The sequence below is a fragment of the Protopterus annectens genome, chromosome 4.part0 (genome assembly GCF_019279795.1).
Source record: "Protopterus annectens isolate FY-2018-M chromosome 4.part0, PAN1.0, whole genome shotgun sequence".
NCBI classification, from domain to species: domain Eukaryota; kingdom Metazoa; phylum Chordata; order Ceratodontiformes; family Protopteridae; genus Protopterus; species Protopterus annectens.
This window is the reverse complement of record NC_056733.1, coordinates 1367212128-1367225565: the sequence shown is the minus strand read 5'-3', so window position 1 is coordinate 1367225565 and position 13438 is coordinate 1367212128.

Genomic DNA, 13438 nt, shown 5'->3' with positions numbered 1-13438 from the left:
CCCTGGATGACACACCTTTTGTGATGACATGTGCCAAGTAGACAGATAACATGGCTAGCGTGGCACTGTAATCATCAGTGGGGAGACTACTGTCCACCTGTGTCCCATGGTCTCTTATCACACCTTCGGTGTTAAGTAGACTACCACCTATTTGGTAGTTAATGGGTACAGAGTATTTGCAAGAAGGGATGCCAATGCAGTGTCAACATTGAGCTTGAGTCCATGGCTTTGTCACCAGGCATCTGTTGCAGTAAATACGACCCTGTCTCTCTCTCTCTCTCTCTCTCTCTCTCTCTATATATATATATGGTTATTGGATATCTCGTTGAGTCTTTAGTTTTTACCGCCATCAACAGTCTCTATCTAATTCGTATTTGACAGACATTTATGGGCATTATCGTTTTATGAAAGCATATATTTTCATATATATATTTTTTATATAAGGATTTTTATGTATTTATCATCTTTTATATAATTGTTATATCCTATGAGGCATGTGCAATATGTATGCGATTTTATTACAGTCAGTGTGCACTATTTCATCGTTTGACATATGTTTCACTATTGCACGCTTTATCGTTAGTAGGAACATTTGAATAGATATGTTAAACTACACTTTGGTTTACATGAAGATTGCAGCTTGTAGTATGAAGCATTGGTGGTTTTAGCGACAAGTTTATGTGGAAACTTTTGTGGTTTTTTATTTTAATTTTTATTCTAGATTTTATGTAATACAAAATGTATATTTAACATAGCTTAGAGTCTGTAGCACTGGCTCTTTAAGTAATGCAACGAGGTTGATAGGAGGAGACCTCTGTAAGCTGTTTTAAATTTGGTGCCTTAACAGCGCTTCATTGTTTGTTTGTCTGAAGAAGCGGCTATCATTTTGCCGTGAAAGCGCTCACAGTAATAAACGTTTACATCATAACCGAATGGTTGGATTTATTGAAAACTATCAAAGGTTTGGCTTGTGCTAATTCATCGAACATTTTTAGTGAGGTTCATTTGCCTACGCTCCTCTGGGTCATTTGGCTTATCATCATATCCTTTCTGCATTTGGTTGGTTTTTCTAATATATATATATATATATATATATATATATATATATATATATATATATATATATATCAAGATATATATATATATATATATATATATATATATATATATATATATATATATATATATATATATGTATATCCATATATATATATATATATATATATATATATATATATATATATATATATATATATATATATATATACACACACACACATACATATAAACATCCATTGGTGTACATATAGAGATATATATAGGCACATATACAGTCCACCTTTCATGGTGGGAATATCAATTACGCAAAGGTTGTGAGGTATACAGTTATGTCATAATATTGCATCTTACATACTCCATTCCATGGCTACCTACTCAGTAGTGGGGCAGTATCATTCCCACGGGCCTCCTGTATCCATTGATTCAGTTGGTCCTGCTTGCGTCTCTTCAGGTCTGCATGGTTGTATCTGTCCTGCTCACCAGTCCGAGGGACGCCTGTGGCACTGGTGAGATCATGAGCTAGATGGTTCCAGGCTTCCACTTTGTACTCAGTGCCTTGAAACTGGCCCTGCAGGAGTCTTGCATCATGATGATGGACTAGGAGCCAAACCATCACTTTTGACTCCTCAATACCCCACCGTTGCACTCGAAAATGAGAGCTCTCTCCAGCACTGGCCATTCTTACGGCAGATGGGAGCTACAACTAGTTATGGCAATTATTCCCACTTATGGAGCTTAAATATGCCTCATTTCCCACACTTATTTGTGATTGGCCGGTTTTGAAAATTCTCAGCTGAGTGCACACCTGCTTAGCACTGAGTAAACTTTGATTAATATGTATATGTATGTTGACAGTGCATGAACAGCAAATGCTGTCATGGCTTAGTGGTTCAGTACTGTGATTATTGTGCACTGTATCCCGGGTTCGAGGCCTGTCATTGCTTTTTATTTTACTACTGGCCTGACCGGCTAGGAGGTGTGGCTGTGTTTAGCTGACTTTGCTCAACTTTGCCCAATATTGCTCTACGTTGCCCGATGTTGCCTGACATTGCCCGACGTTGCGCTAGTTGGCGCTGTGCGGAGCTCCACGCAAACATGTTTTGTTTGCGCTAGTTGGCGCGATGCACAGCTACGTGCAAAGCCATTGTGCTAGTTAAAGCAGTGCTTAGCTATGGGCAATTATTCTTAAATGTGCTTAATACTGGTAAACGTTGCTTAGCAGTGCTTCACATTGCTTAAGATAGGTTACTTATGCATTCATTAGTATGCATGACCATTTCACCTTCTTATATATATTTAAAATATCGTTCACTACTACATAGGCCATTTCAATGCATTTTAATAAAATTTAAAGGTAAATGTCAGAAATTATTTTTATGCACAGATTTCCTACACAAAATGGAAAGGGGAGTGGTGGGACTCGAAGCGGGAATGCCTCCTCTTTGTGAGAAGGCTCTACCATTACGCTACTGCTATTTGGCTTAATTTGCATATACGTGGTTTATTTTCCTCTTTGATGTCTTAACTGCTTACTGTAGCTAAGCAATGGGCACACCTGCGCACACACGCGCAAATACGGGCAGCTATATCGGGAATAATAAAAAAAATATTGTTTTAAGTTTTATTTCATTTGTACAGGGATTTTGAATGTGGGGGAGTGTAGTGTTGGGGATATACACATTTGAGCAGACTCACTCATATCTGGTGACATTTGCAGATTTAGGCACTTGCAGGGGCGTGGATATTTGGACTGCTTTGCAGTCTGACACGTCCCCTGCACTCGTACTCACTCCGTGTTAGTCTTAGAGTTGAGTCAGCATGCCATCATGAATATGCATGGCACGCTGACATCATACTCTTAGGCTGCCGTTTCCGAGTAGGACTTAGTCTTACACAGAGGATTACTGAATCCCCCCCTTGGTCTCAAGCTCAATGCCAAAAAGTGCATTGTCATCCCCTTTGGTAAAAACTCTGTACCCATGAACTACCACATAGGTGGTAGTCTACTTAACACCGAAAGTGTGATAAGAGACCTTGGGACACACGTGGACAGTAGATAAACACATCGCCACAGTGGTCAGGAAATCCTTCTATGTGGCACACCTCATCACAAAAGGTTTCTCATCCAGAAAAAAAGAGGTCATTGTTCCCCTCTACTCATCACTCATTAGACCCATTATAGAGTACAACTCCCCTTTTGGTATGTACCTCACAAGACATCTACAAAAACTGGAAAGGCCGCAAAAATACCTCACAAAGAGGATTACTGGCCTCAAACAGATGCCTTACGCAGACCGTCTCAAAAAACTGCAGCTTTACTCCGTTGCATATCGCCTACTCAGAGGCGATCTCTGTCTAACATACAAAGCTATGTCAAACCCAGAGCTGTTAGACATGCTCCACTTAAAGAAATCCCAATCCCTCTGAGCTACACGCTCTAGGGACCTAAACCTTGTCACCACAATAAACAGAACATGCTGGAGGGATAGATTCCTGTCCCAGAGACTTCCCATACTCTGGAACAGACTACCTATCTATGTCAAACAGAGCTCCTCATTAGCACTCTTCAAGAAAAATCTTGATGACTGGATGGGTAATAGAAAATTCACCCCGGGGAGCACTTCTGTGGTTCTGCTTGACAGGGGCACAGGAAAATAATTTTCTTGGGTGGCGAAAGCCAGGGTACCTTTTTGGCTAGGCTTGTATAGGCCCTAGGGCCAATAGCCTAGTACCTACCTATGAACCTATGAAAACTAACGAAAACTGATAATGTTAAACCTGTTTCTTGCAAGAAATGTACCAGTAAGCTTTGCATAATGAAATTGCACTATAGCACATGTCATTAATGTTTTATAGATAACCTTCATCTAATATATGCTCAGTTTCCTAGACATGACAAAGATTAAAGTTCATATAAAATTCATCATTGCCTCATCACATATCCCAACTATGTGTTTAGGACACTATGTCTTGTGAAATATATATGTAACATAAACTGACCTGTAATAATAAGTGTGTACAACAGCATCCATCTGAACCATATTTACATGCCAAAATAATGACCTTTACATAAGAATACATTCCAAGACCTAATGACAACCACACACATGTAGGTCTCTATGAAATGTATCCCCATTCATTAAGAAATTGTTATACATCAAATTTCTACACAGGAAAGGTAGTTCTCCTGTGGCAGAGTTAGTTAATAAATTAAGTTGCAGTTTTTGCATCCTTTATCCCAAGGGTTCAATTACCAGCTGTTATAATGATATTCTAACATTGTGTAAGCCCCAACGTGAAAGTATATCAAAATTCAACATTTTTCACTTTCTAAACTGTAGCTCTTAAAAGCCATGCCCATTGTTGCATACTGGACCCTGTAATAATGTGTGGAGCATCACACATATCAGAGTTCCATGCCAAATTTCACACCTTTACTGTTATCTGGTGTAGGTAGTGCCAAAGATTCTGCCAAGGAGTCCATCTGCCGTCAGTTCTGCAAATGCAGTTGTCGTGGCTGTGCATGTCTGTGCAATACCAGTAACATGAAATCTGAATTAGGTACCAATTCAGATGTATTTTGATAGCTTTACTTTTGCAGACATGGCTGGTGAGGGAGAGAATGTTGCTAAATATAGACCTAAAAGATGGGGTGTTGAGGAATCCAGGATGTTTGTGGCACTCCTCATGAAGTGCTACAGCCATAGGCTGCTGCAGGGGATTATAGTGGGTCTCAGTAAAAGGGTGAGACTTGGAATAGCTTAGACAACTGTCATTCTACATAATGGAGAACAATGCTGTCACCACTACAGTGACCCTAAAAAGTGCAAGTATACTGATAAATAACCTGTCTGTGATATGGCAGTAATTATCTAGCCAAGTAATGCAGTTACTCATTATTCTAGATAGCTTTTCTTTTTGTGCTATACAGCTGCAGAGGAGATAGAGAACTGCAAACCATGAGGTGCACCAGGTGTGATTAACTCACCACAGAGAGGCATGGGGTAAGTATGATTCATGTAAAAATTCAAGCCGTAATGTTATTTTAATTCCATCAAGCACAAGTATTTCAAGCAGGCATACCTCATCCTTCACCTCAAGCATACATGTCTTCCCCAATAATTCTTACTGCTTGCATTAGATGATTAGACTACCATCTTTACTGTGCGGGGGTTCATTACCCAGAAGCAGCAATTACTTTTTTAATGGATAAGTATTTATAAGATATTAACAGCAGTCCATCAGGAAGAATAATATTGTGGTACTTGTAATTATTTATTTAGAATGCAAAATTCTAACTCATCATAGGGAAAAAAAGGTTTCTATTTCTTATATCAGAGCAGTGAGACTGGTTTAATGACACGTACATACTTTTCCATCCTAAATACAAGTTGAAAAGGTGTGCAATAGTAAAGGAGGGGGGTTATAATTTATTAACAATCCAATGTTTGCTGCTAAAAAATTAATGATCAAGAGGTACACTGACCTCTGCAGCTCAGCCCACCATACATCCACAAATGTCACCACAGACACCTAACACTTCAGAGTCACAACCTTTCAGTGTTGCCTCCACAGCCCTTGCCATTCCTGCTCTAAGTCCATCAGGTAGTTCTACCCTGTCTGCTGGTGCAGTTGTAGCCTCCAGAAGCAGTACTAGTGAAAGTGGCAATTTTGTTGTCCAACAGGAGATGTCAGGGCTATTGGATAATATAACAGACAGGGACCTTGGTGCACGTATCAGCAGGGCAGAAATGTCCTGTGTCACATTACACAGATGATACTATGTCTGGCACTGACCCATGGAGATACTGCAATAGACAGTGATGACAGTTCTGAGAGAGAGAGAGAGAGAGAGAGAGAGAGGACTAGATGCTCACTGATCTCAAGCTGGTTGTGGGTGCATATCCAATGTTCCTGACCTATCTGCAGCCATGGTGTTCCCCAACCTTTTTTCTCCATCATCATCTCTATCTGTCTTGTATGTCCTGTATATCTGCAGATATTTTCTAACCTACCTATGTATCTGACACTCTCCTTTAAGCAGCTTTCCTAACATTCCTCTCTCTCATCATCCCACAATAATAATTACATCCCATATGTATCTCTCCACTTCATCAGTGTGTCATTTTGATCCAATTAATATGGTCCATTTGGTCTTAAAACATTATTCTGTGTGGTCACCCATCACTAGTGTGGTGACTTTACAAAGTCGTGAAATTGAATATGCAACTGTAATTTACATTGTGAAGACGTGGATAGCTGTGTTGCCATCCCATGACCCTCCTACAAATTTCTGTATTCTTTCCCTTGTTTGCCAACTCCATTTTCACTACTGACTGATCAACCCCCTCAACACACATTATATCTAGTCAAAAATAGATTCACAGATAACACACTTGCCAAAAATGTCTCATGCAAAATCCTTCACTTTATGACCCTGGCATTTGTGCAAAATCTGGCATACTGCAGCAATGCTGAGTGACTGTGAAAGCTGTTTAACTTATTACTGCAAAAGCTGATGATTTCAATTTAATCTGCAGTGGTCTAGTTACTGTTGTACAAATTTTCTTAAATCTACTGTGCTTTGGGAATATAGAGTAAAGGAAGACTAAAGACAGTACTGTGAAACAGTTAATGAAACAGTTCTTAGACTGCTGGATGTATTAAAGCAGGAGTTCCTATGTGGCGTGTTGACATAGATACCTTGTATGTAGCCTGAAATTTTTGTATAGTGTCATGGGTTCAATTACTTCATAACACTTCATATTCCTTTTATATATTTAACTGCAGATGTCTATATTTCTCTGCATAAACCCATTTCCTTAATATAACAGTGCAGCAAGACATCATTTCAATAAAACAAAAAAAAAGATTGCAGCCCCAACTGGGAAACTTAATAAGTCAGCTATATCCTGGTCAGGTATTCAGGTTTATTGCACTCCCAGTCCTTGTTTGTATGTATATCAATCAGTTTAGTGTGCAGAGCATGACAAAGTAGTGATTATTTAATAAGTAAGATTAAAACACCATACAGATGTCCATACGTGTCCCACGAAACATATTGTTGCCATTCCTCTCTACATCTGTCTCTAACTCTCTCTGTTATCCCCTTCTGCTTCATTAAGTTGTCGGTGTGCTTGAATTTTGTCAATTTAATGCTGTGAATTTGCAATTAATTTGTTGTGTGTTGAGCTAATGCTCATATGTGTAGAAGGAGTTTTGAATAATGTCAAGGGTTCTAATCTAGCCATTAGCTAACTGTTAATGACTGTTTTTGTGCACTAATTAATGTGTACCTGTTGGCTGCATATTGTCATGAGCCACCAGTATTCTTCTTCTAACATAATCTACTTTGTCCATGCCTCCACGTCACCCTGTCAGTTATTTCTTCCCTTCTGTATCATTAATCTTCCATCTCTTGTCCCTGTCTCCATTTCACCCTGTCGATTTTCTCCTCCCTACTGTATCATTAATCTTCCACCTCTGCATTTGCGCAATGACTGGTGCCAGGCAACAAATGCAACTAAGGCTAAATGAAAATGCACGGCTTATGGCAATAGAGATTTGATTGCCTTCATCCACATTACTTTGTCTAACTTTGTGCCATGGTGCTATGCTAGGTTTATTCAGTTTAATGTAATTTTGAACAAGATGAAGAGTTGGATGTACCCATTACAGTGATTAATAGGGTAGTAAAGATTAATAAATGCCTTCATGTTTGCTGAAATCTGCTGTCAAATAGTAACTATCACAATTATGACTTTCTGCATGTTGTTCTAAGATAATACTCTGGTATACATTTTTTCTTGGCATGCTTTAAATGTTCAAATACATGTGCTCCCTTATACCAATTTTTACAGAAACGTCCTGTATGAAACACATTGATTAGGTCATCCTGAAAAAGTACACTCCCTCTCTGTAATAGAAAGACTTGTGCTATGGCAATTACAAGTCTCACATTGCTCTTTAAATTCTATAACTAGATAGGTTTGAGGTTCAATGCCCTCTGTGAAACTTGTGTGTGTGTATATAATATGTAATGCTGTCCTCACTTCCCCTGAAAAGAATGCATTGAAATGTGCACATAGCTCCCTTATACATTTATTTTACAGAAATATCCTACATGAAACACACTGAGTCCTCCCGAAAAAAAGTTCACTCTCTCTCCTTAACAGTCAAACCTCCCATGTGACACTTTTGACTAGTACATTGCTCACTAGATTATATAACTAAATAGGTGAGAGGCTTGATGCACAACATAAAAAACGTGCATGTGTGTGTCTGGGTGTTTACAGTTAGGTAAGCATGTGCTCAATCAATCAATATTCTGTATAAATGTTTTAAAATGATAGATAACTGCACCATTCTCTAAGCCCACCTATCACATCCACAGCTTCCTTGCAACTCAAAAATGTAGCTATGCATACTGTTTGTACTATAATGATTACAATTTTCTATGCATTACGTAAAGAAAACATTGATTTATTAGGCAATACTATCTCCATAAATCTGTAAATTAATGCTTCAAATAAGTTTCATGTGATGAAAACGATCCATTTAATGTCTGTATATGGAGAGTGATGCAAATATTTGTTAAGTGGACGTGTGGTGGGTAGCATGTTTCCATTCTTTAAATGGCAGGTGTTTTGTGTGGTGTTAATAAGAGCAAACAATTATGGCATCATATTGTCTTGCTACACCTCTGGTCCAGCATACTGATGAGGTCATTGTTTCACAAGTGAACTGAAGGTATGTAAATGTCAGACTTCTCTTGTAGTGCTTGCATGTCTTGCACTATTCTCTAGAATGTTTAACTAGGTAGGTAGGTTGTTTGAATGCTTAACTTCTATAAGTGTAGCTGCCAAATGTGTCATGATTTTTTTTCACAGATTTGTGGAGATAATGTTTTCAAGACCTTATTGTCTGTGAAAATAATGTGACTAGATGTGTTTCCCTGGCAATAAACTGCTGATCCCAAAAAATAGAAGAAAAGCCTGGTGAATGAGGGTTGATCAAATCCAAAAAGCAAAATTAGGCAAAGATATATGATGAAACAACCAAACACAGACAAAGTAGATCTGTTTATTCGAGTGGTGAGCGATCCTTTAAGGAGAGCATTCTAGAGCATATGGGCTATATTCAGAATCTGGATTGCACAAGTGCAGTTTATAAACATTTACATAATTTTGCCAGTCATAGTTTTAGATTTTTTGTATTTCAATTGATTGTACCTGATTTAAGGGGTGGTGATATTAATAATATGGTAGAGTTAGCAGAGGTAAAATGGAAAATGAATTTTTCTGCACATAGAGCCCCTGGCTTGAGTGATAATATACCTATAAAGCCAGCATTGAAGATCCGTGTGCTTCCTCATTAAGATTAAGTGATTTTAAATTTGTTAATTATTTGTATTATTTAAGTGGTTTTAGTTTTTTACTTTTTGTATGGTCTGAAGAAGTGCATTGTATATGCACGGAAGCTCACACTACTCAAATAAACGGATGTACTTTAGCTGTGTTTGGCTAATGTTTTGCTGATGTCACCCATTCATAGATACTGCATGTCTCAGTGTAGTCATTATTCTACTGTGGCACTGCCTACTGATAATGTGCTTTATAGGTAGTCTAAGTGGGTAGGTAGGTGGTTCGAGTTCATCACTGCTTCAATAGAGTGACAGTTATGACTGTCATATACCATTGGCCACCTGATAACCACCCTCATGTAGCCTTCTAATCATGAGATTGAATTACAGTGGAATATTGTGACACTAGAAAATTCTAGCACTGGGGTAAATAACTTTTTGGCCATACAATGATTACAGACTGCTAACATATATGTAGTACAGAATGCACAGTCTCATGTGTTGAGTGACGTTAACAGTGTTCTTTGTACACTGTGTAACTACATATTTAGGATGTTTGACCCCAGCTGTGAGTGTGTGCTTCACCCTTATACTGTGTATACTATTCTGCAAAGACATATATGATGCGTAGCTATACAGTGTTATTGTGCACTTTGAACACCTTTCATCATAAACATCTAGCTACAAAAACAGTGGTGATGTCAGCTATTTAACTGTACACTGTCTCAATTGTACCTCAACTCAGCCAATGATGTTTAGCTTGTGATCCTGGGCAGTTATTTGAAATCCACCCGTTACAGCTAAAATAACATTGCATCAGTGTTATTGTGACTGTACATGTCACTAACACTGTTGTTAAGCACATTTGGCCTTTACAAGTATAGGTGTTGATCCCCCTTAAGAAAAGTTAGGACAATTTTTTTCACATAGCAATCTTTTTATTCAGAGTAATGATGACATTTGATTTCATGTTCCTTATATAACATACGTAGAAAGTGTTATCCCCTGGCACAAAGGAATGAGGAAGCAGACTGGCTGTTATTGATGTACAACAGCAATTACAAGCACACATATCCTTTGCAGAAATAACTTGATGTATTGCCTACACATAACCACATATGTTGCAGTTGTACTGACATTTCTACCATGGTGCATTTATACTGCAACAAATCATGTATTATATGATGTCAAATGCTCATGTGTTGGACATCCTCATTCAGTGCCTGCCATTATTGTTGTGCCTTATACTTTAATTCATGAATGACATGTACCACACTTATAATGTGCCCATTTACATTGCGAGAGTTAGCCATGATCCCTTACATTTCACAGATTGTTTACCATACGTACATACATACATGCAATGTAATAAGTTAGCATAGATAGCATGTTATACCATTTATAAGACTTCCACTGGGGCACTTGTAGTTCATCCAAATGTCATTAGGCAGTGGAGTTGCATGGCTTGCTGTTCAATTCCTGAATGGGGCAGTATTATATGAATGTACTAATGTTACATAAAAAAACATTTTGTCCTGTTATTCATGTCCATTTTTATGCTGGACAATGGTATATCATCACAGGTTGTGACACATTCGATTCAGTTGTGAGATATGCAGTCAATACAGGTGGCTGGAGAGAGCCTTTTATAATAAGCAATGGTTTAAATCTGTTTACATCTGTCTGTCAAACAAATTTGATAGACAACAGTGGTTTACATGCACTTAAAGGGCCATCTTTTTCAGGCATTTTCCGATGAGGTAGGTCATCAATACACTTTAGATGGTATGATAGTGCTGTAAGCACTTCAAGGGTGTTCCTTCTTTAATGAACAATAAGCATATATCTGTAACGACCATGATAGCTATGCATCTCGTTGATATCTGTTCTGGCATGTGTTTGAAAATGACATGATGCAAATGTTGATTCTGTCATTTATTGCTCATATGCATTACCTGCTTACAAGTTAATTATTGTCTGTTTTACAAGACTTCCTCCCCACATGTCTTTAATATTGCAATTGCTTTCATCACACTATAGAGCTTAATGGCAGTTGAGTGATTCCACCTACATTCCTTACTGTATGGTATGCTGCGTGACCATCAGAAACTGTGACTTGTTCTCTTTTACAACACTTTCTATTGTGTTCCTGCTGTTGAATTGTTGTTATGTTACTTTTCCCTGTAATTGTATGTGAGCATGCCCAGTATTACAATGACAGATATGTTCAGCAATGACAAAACTGGGCTCCTGACATGTCATCCACTCTACCTTGTCATTTATGTATGTTGTTTGTTATTAGATTGGCATGAAGCATTTAAATAACCATTCAACACTTGCTTGTCTATTACATGTCCGTATGTGATGAACTCTTTCCCCACAGGTGTCACTGTCATTTCATTGTGAAAATGTGTCTATTTCTGTTTTATCTGACATTACAGCTGCAATGTCCTTTTGTTCTTGTGGTAAGATGGATAATACAGTGGTTCCATCAGCTTAAATACATAATTTCCCGCTGTATATATTTTATATGCAATAACTGCATTCTATGCGTTCATCCCTTGTATCTTCTGCCCTTGCTGTTATCCCAAGTCAGCATTTAATTAACATATGTATTGCATTCTTACTCCCTTTTGTTACACTGCAGCTTTATGTCCCTATTATAATCTTTATTAGTATGCCCAATTTTATTTATTTGTGTAAATGCAAGATTGCTATTGAGATTAAATATCATTATATCAATATTGTAGGATTTATGTAAGAAATGTCTGTTAATACACTTTCCTCACAACTGCATGGTGGATATGAGTACACATTAAACATTTCCCCTTTTCAACATAACTTATTCATTATAGCATAATATGGTGTAACAATTCCCACATTTAATTTCCCCTCATTCTGCACTGTTTCCCTGTACTTGCCCTTAATATGTCTGGGTCACAGAGTGTGCTCATATCTGAGCATTGCCTATATGCGAGCCATTTTGCTTACATTCTATGCTTATGCTTGCATGTACTTTTCCATGGATGTGAAGACTATTGCTGGCCACAAAAAGGTGCTTGCAAATATATAAGAGCAAGGAGCAGCATACATATTCAATTAGCACTCTTGCTCATCACACTAAAATACTTATATTGTGTATGTGTAGCACAACAATGGCACAGTTGTTAAATAATCCAAGGGTACATCTTTATCTAGGAGGTTCTAAGAGAACTTAACTGTGAAGGATTTGGGTGGTACATTTACTTTAGAGGAAAGTTTAATCAAAGCTCTGTGAGCTTTCTTTAGATAATAGAAAATATGTTTTTAGAGGTTCAGTGCCATAGGGATCTAAGCTGTTATGGATTACATTACGTTTTCACCCATTATTATTTTCTGAAAGGCATTGCATCCTTGCATTGTTTCCTCCACATTTGACTTTAGGTCTCCTACTTTGTTCAGTAGTTTACTACTTTTTTACGAATGAAATTCCATGTCCATTTAATCTTTTTACACCTCCTATACATCTCCATCAGGGGAATTTCTATGTCTATAAGTTTCTGGTCATGTTGCTAAAGTAAAAACTTAAAAATGCCAGTCTATTGAAAAGTGTTTGTTAATTTTATCTATTCAGTTTTGCATTTTCAACAGTTTGCATATTAATTCTTGAAGAAAAATGAGCAGAGCCAAATCTAGCACTAGGCAACCTAGGCAGTCACCTAGGACCAACTGTCTGGGAAAGGGCCCCCACTGGCCAGGGGGTTTATCAGATTTACACAGACCTGTTGATTACTTCTTCAATTCCACATTCTGCATATGCTAAATTTAAATTTCTATGCTGCTGCTTCTGTAAAGAACAGACAGTTTATCATTTTTTTAACGTAACATAGGCAATTTAATCTTCAAAGGCAGAAGGCACTGAATTTGTAGGGGAAACAATGAAATATAAAGTTGTTTACTAGCAGTAACCTCTTCATTAGTTACATATCTCTTTAATGTGGGATTATTCAGATGCCTTTTGCTTTTGCAGAGATTGTG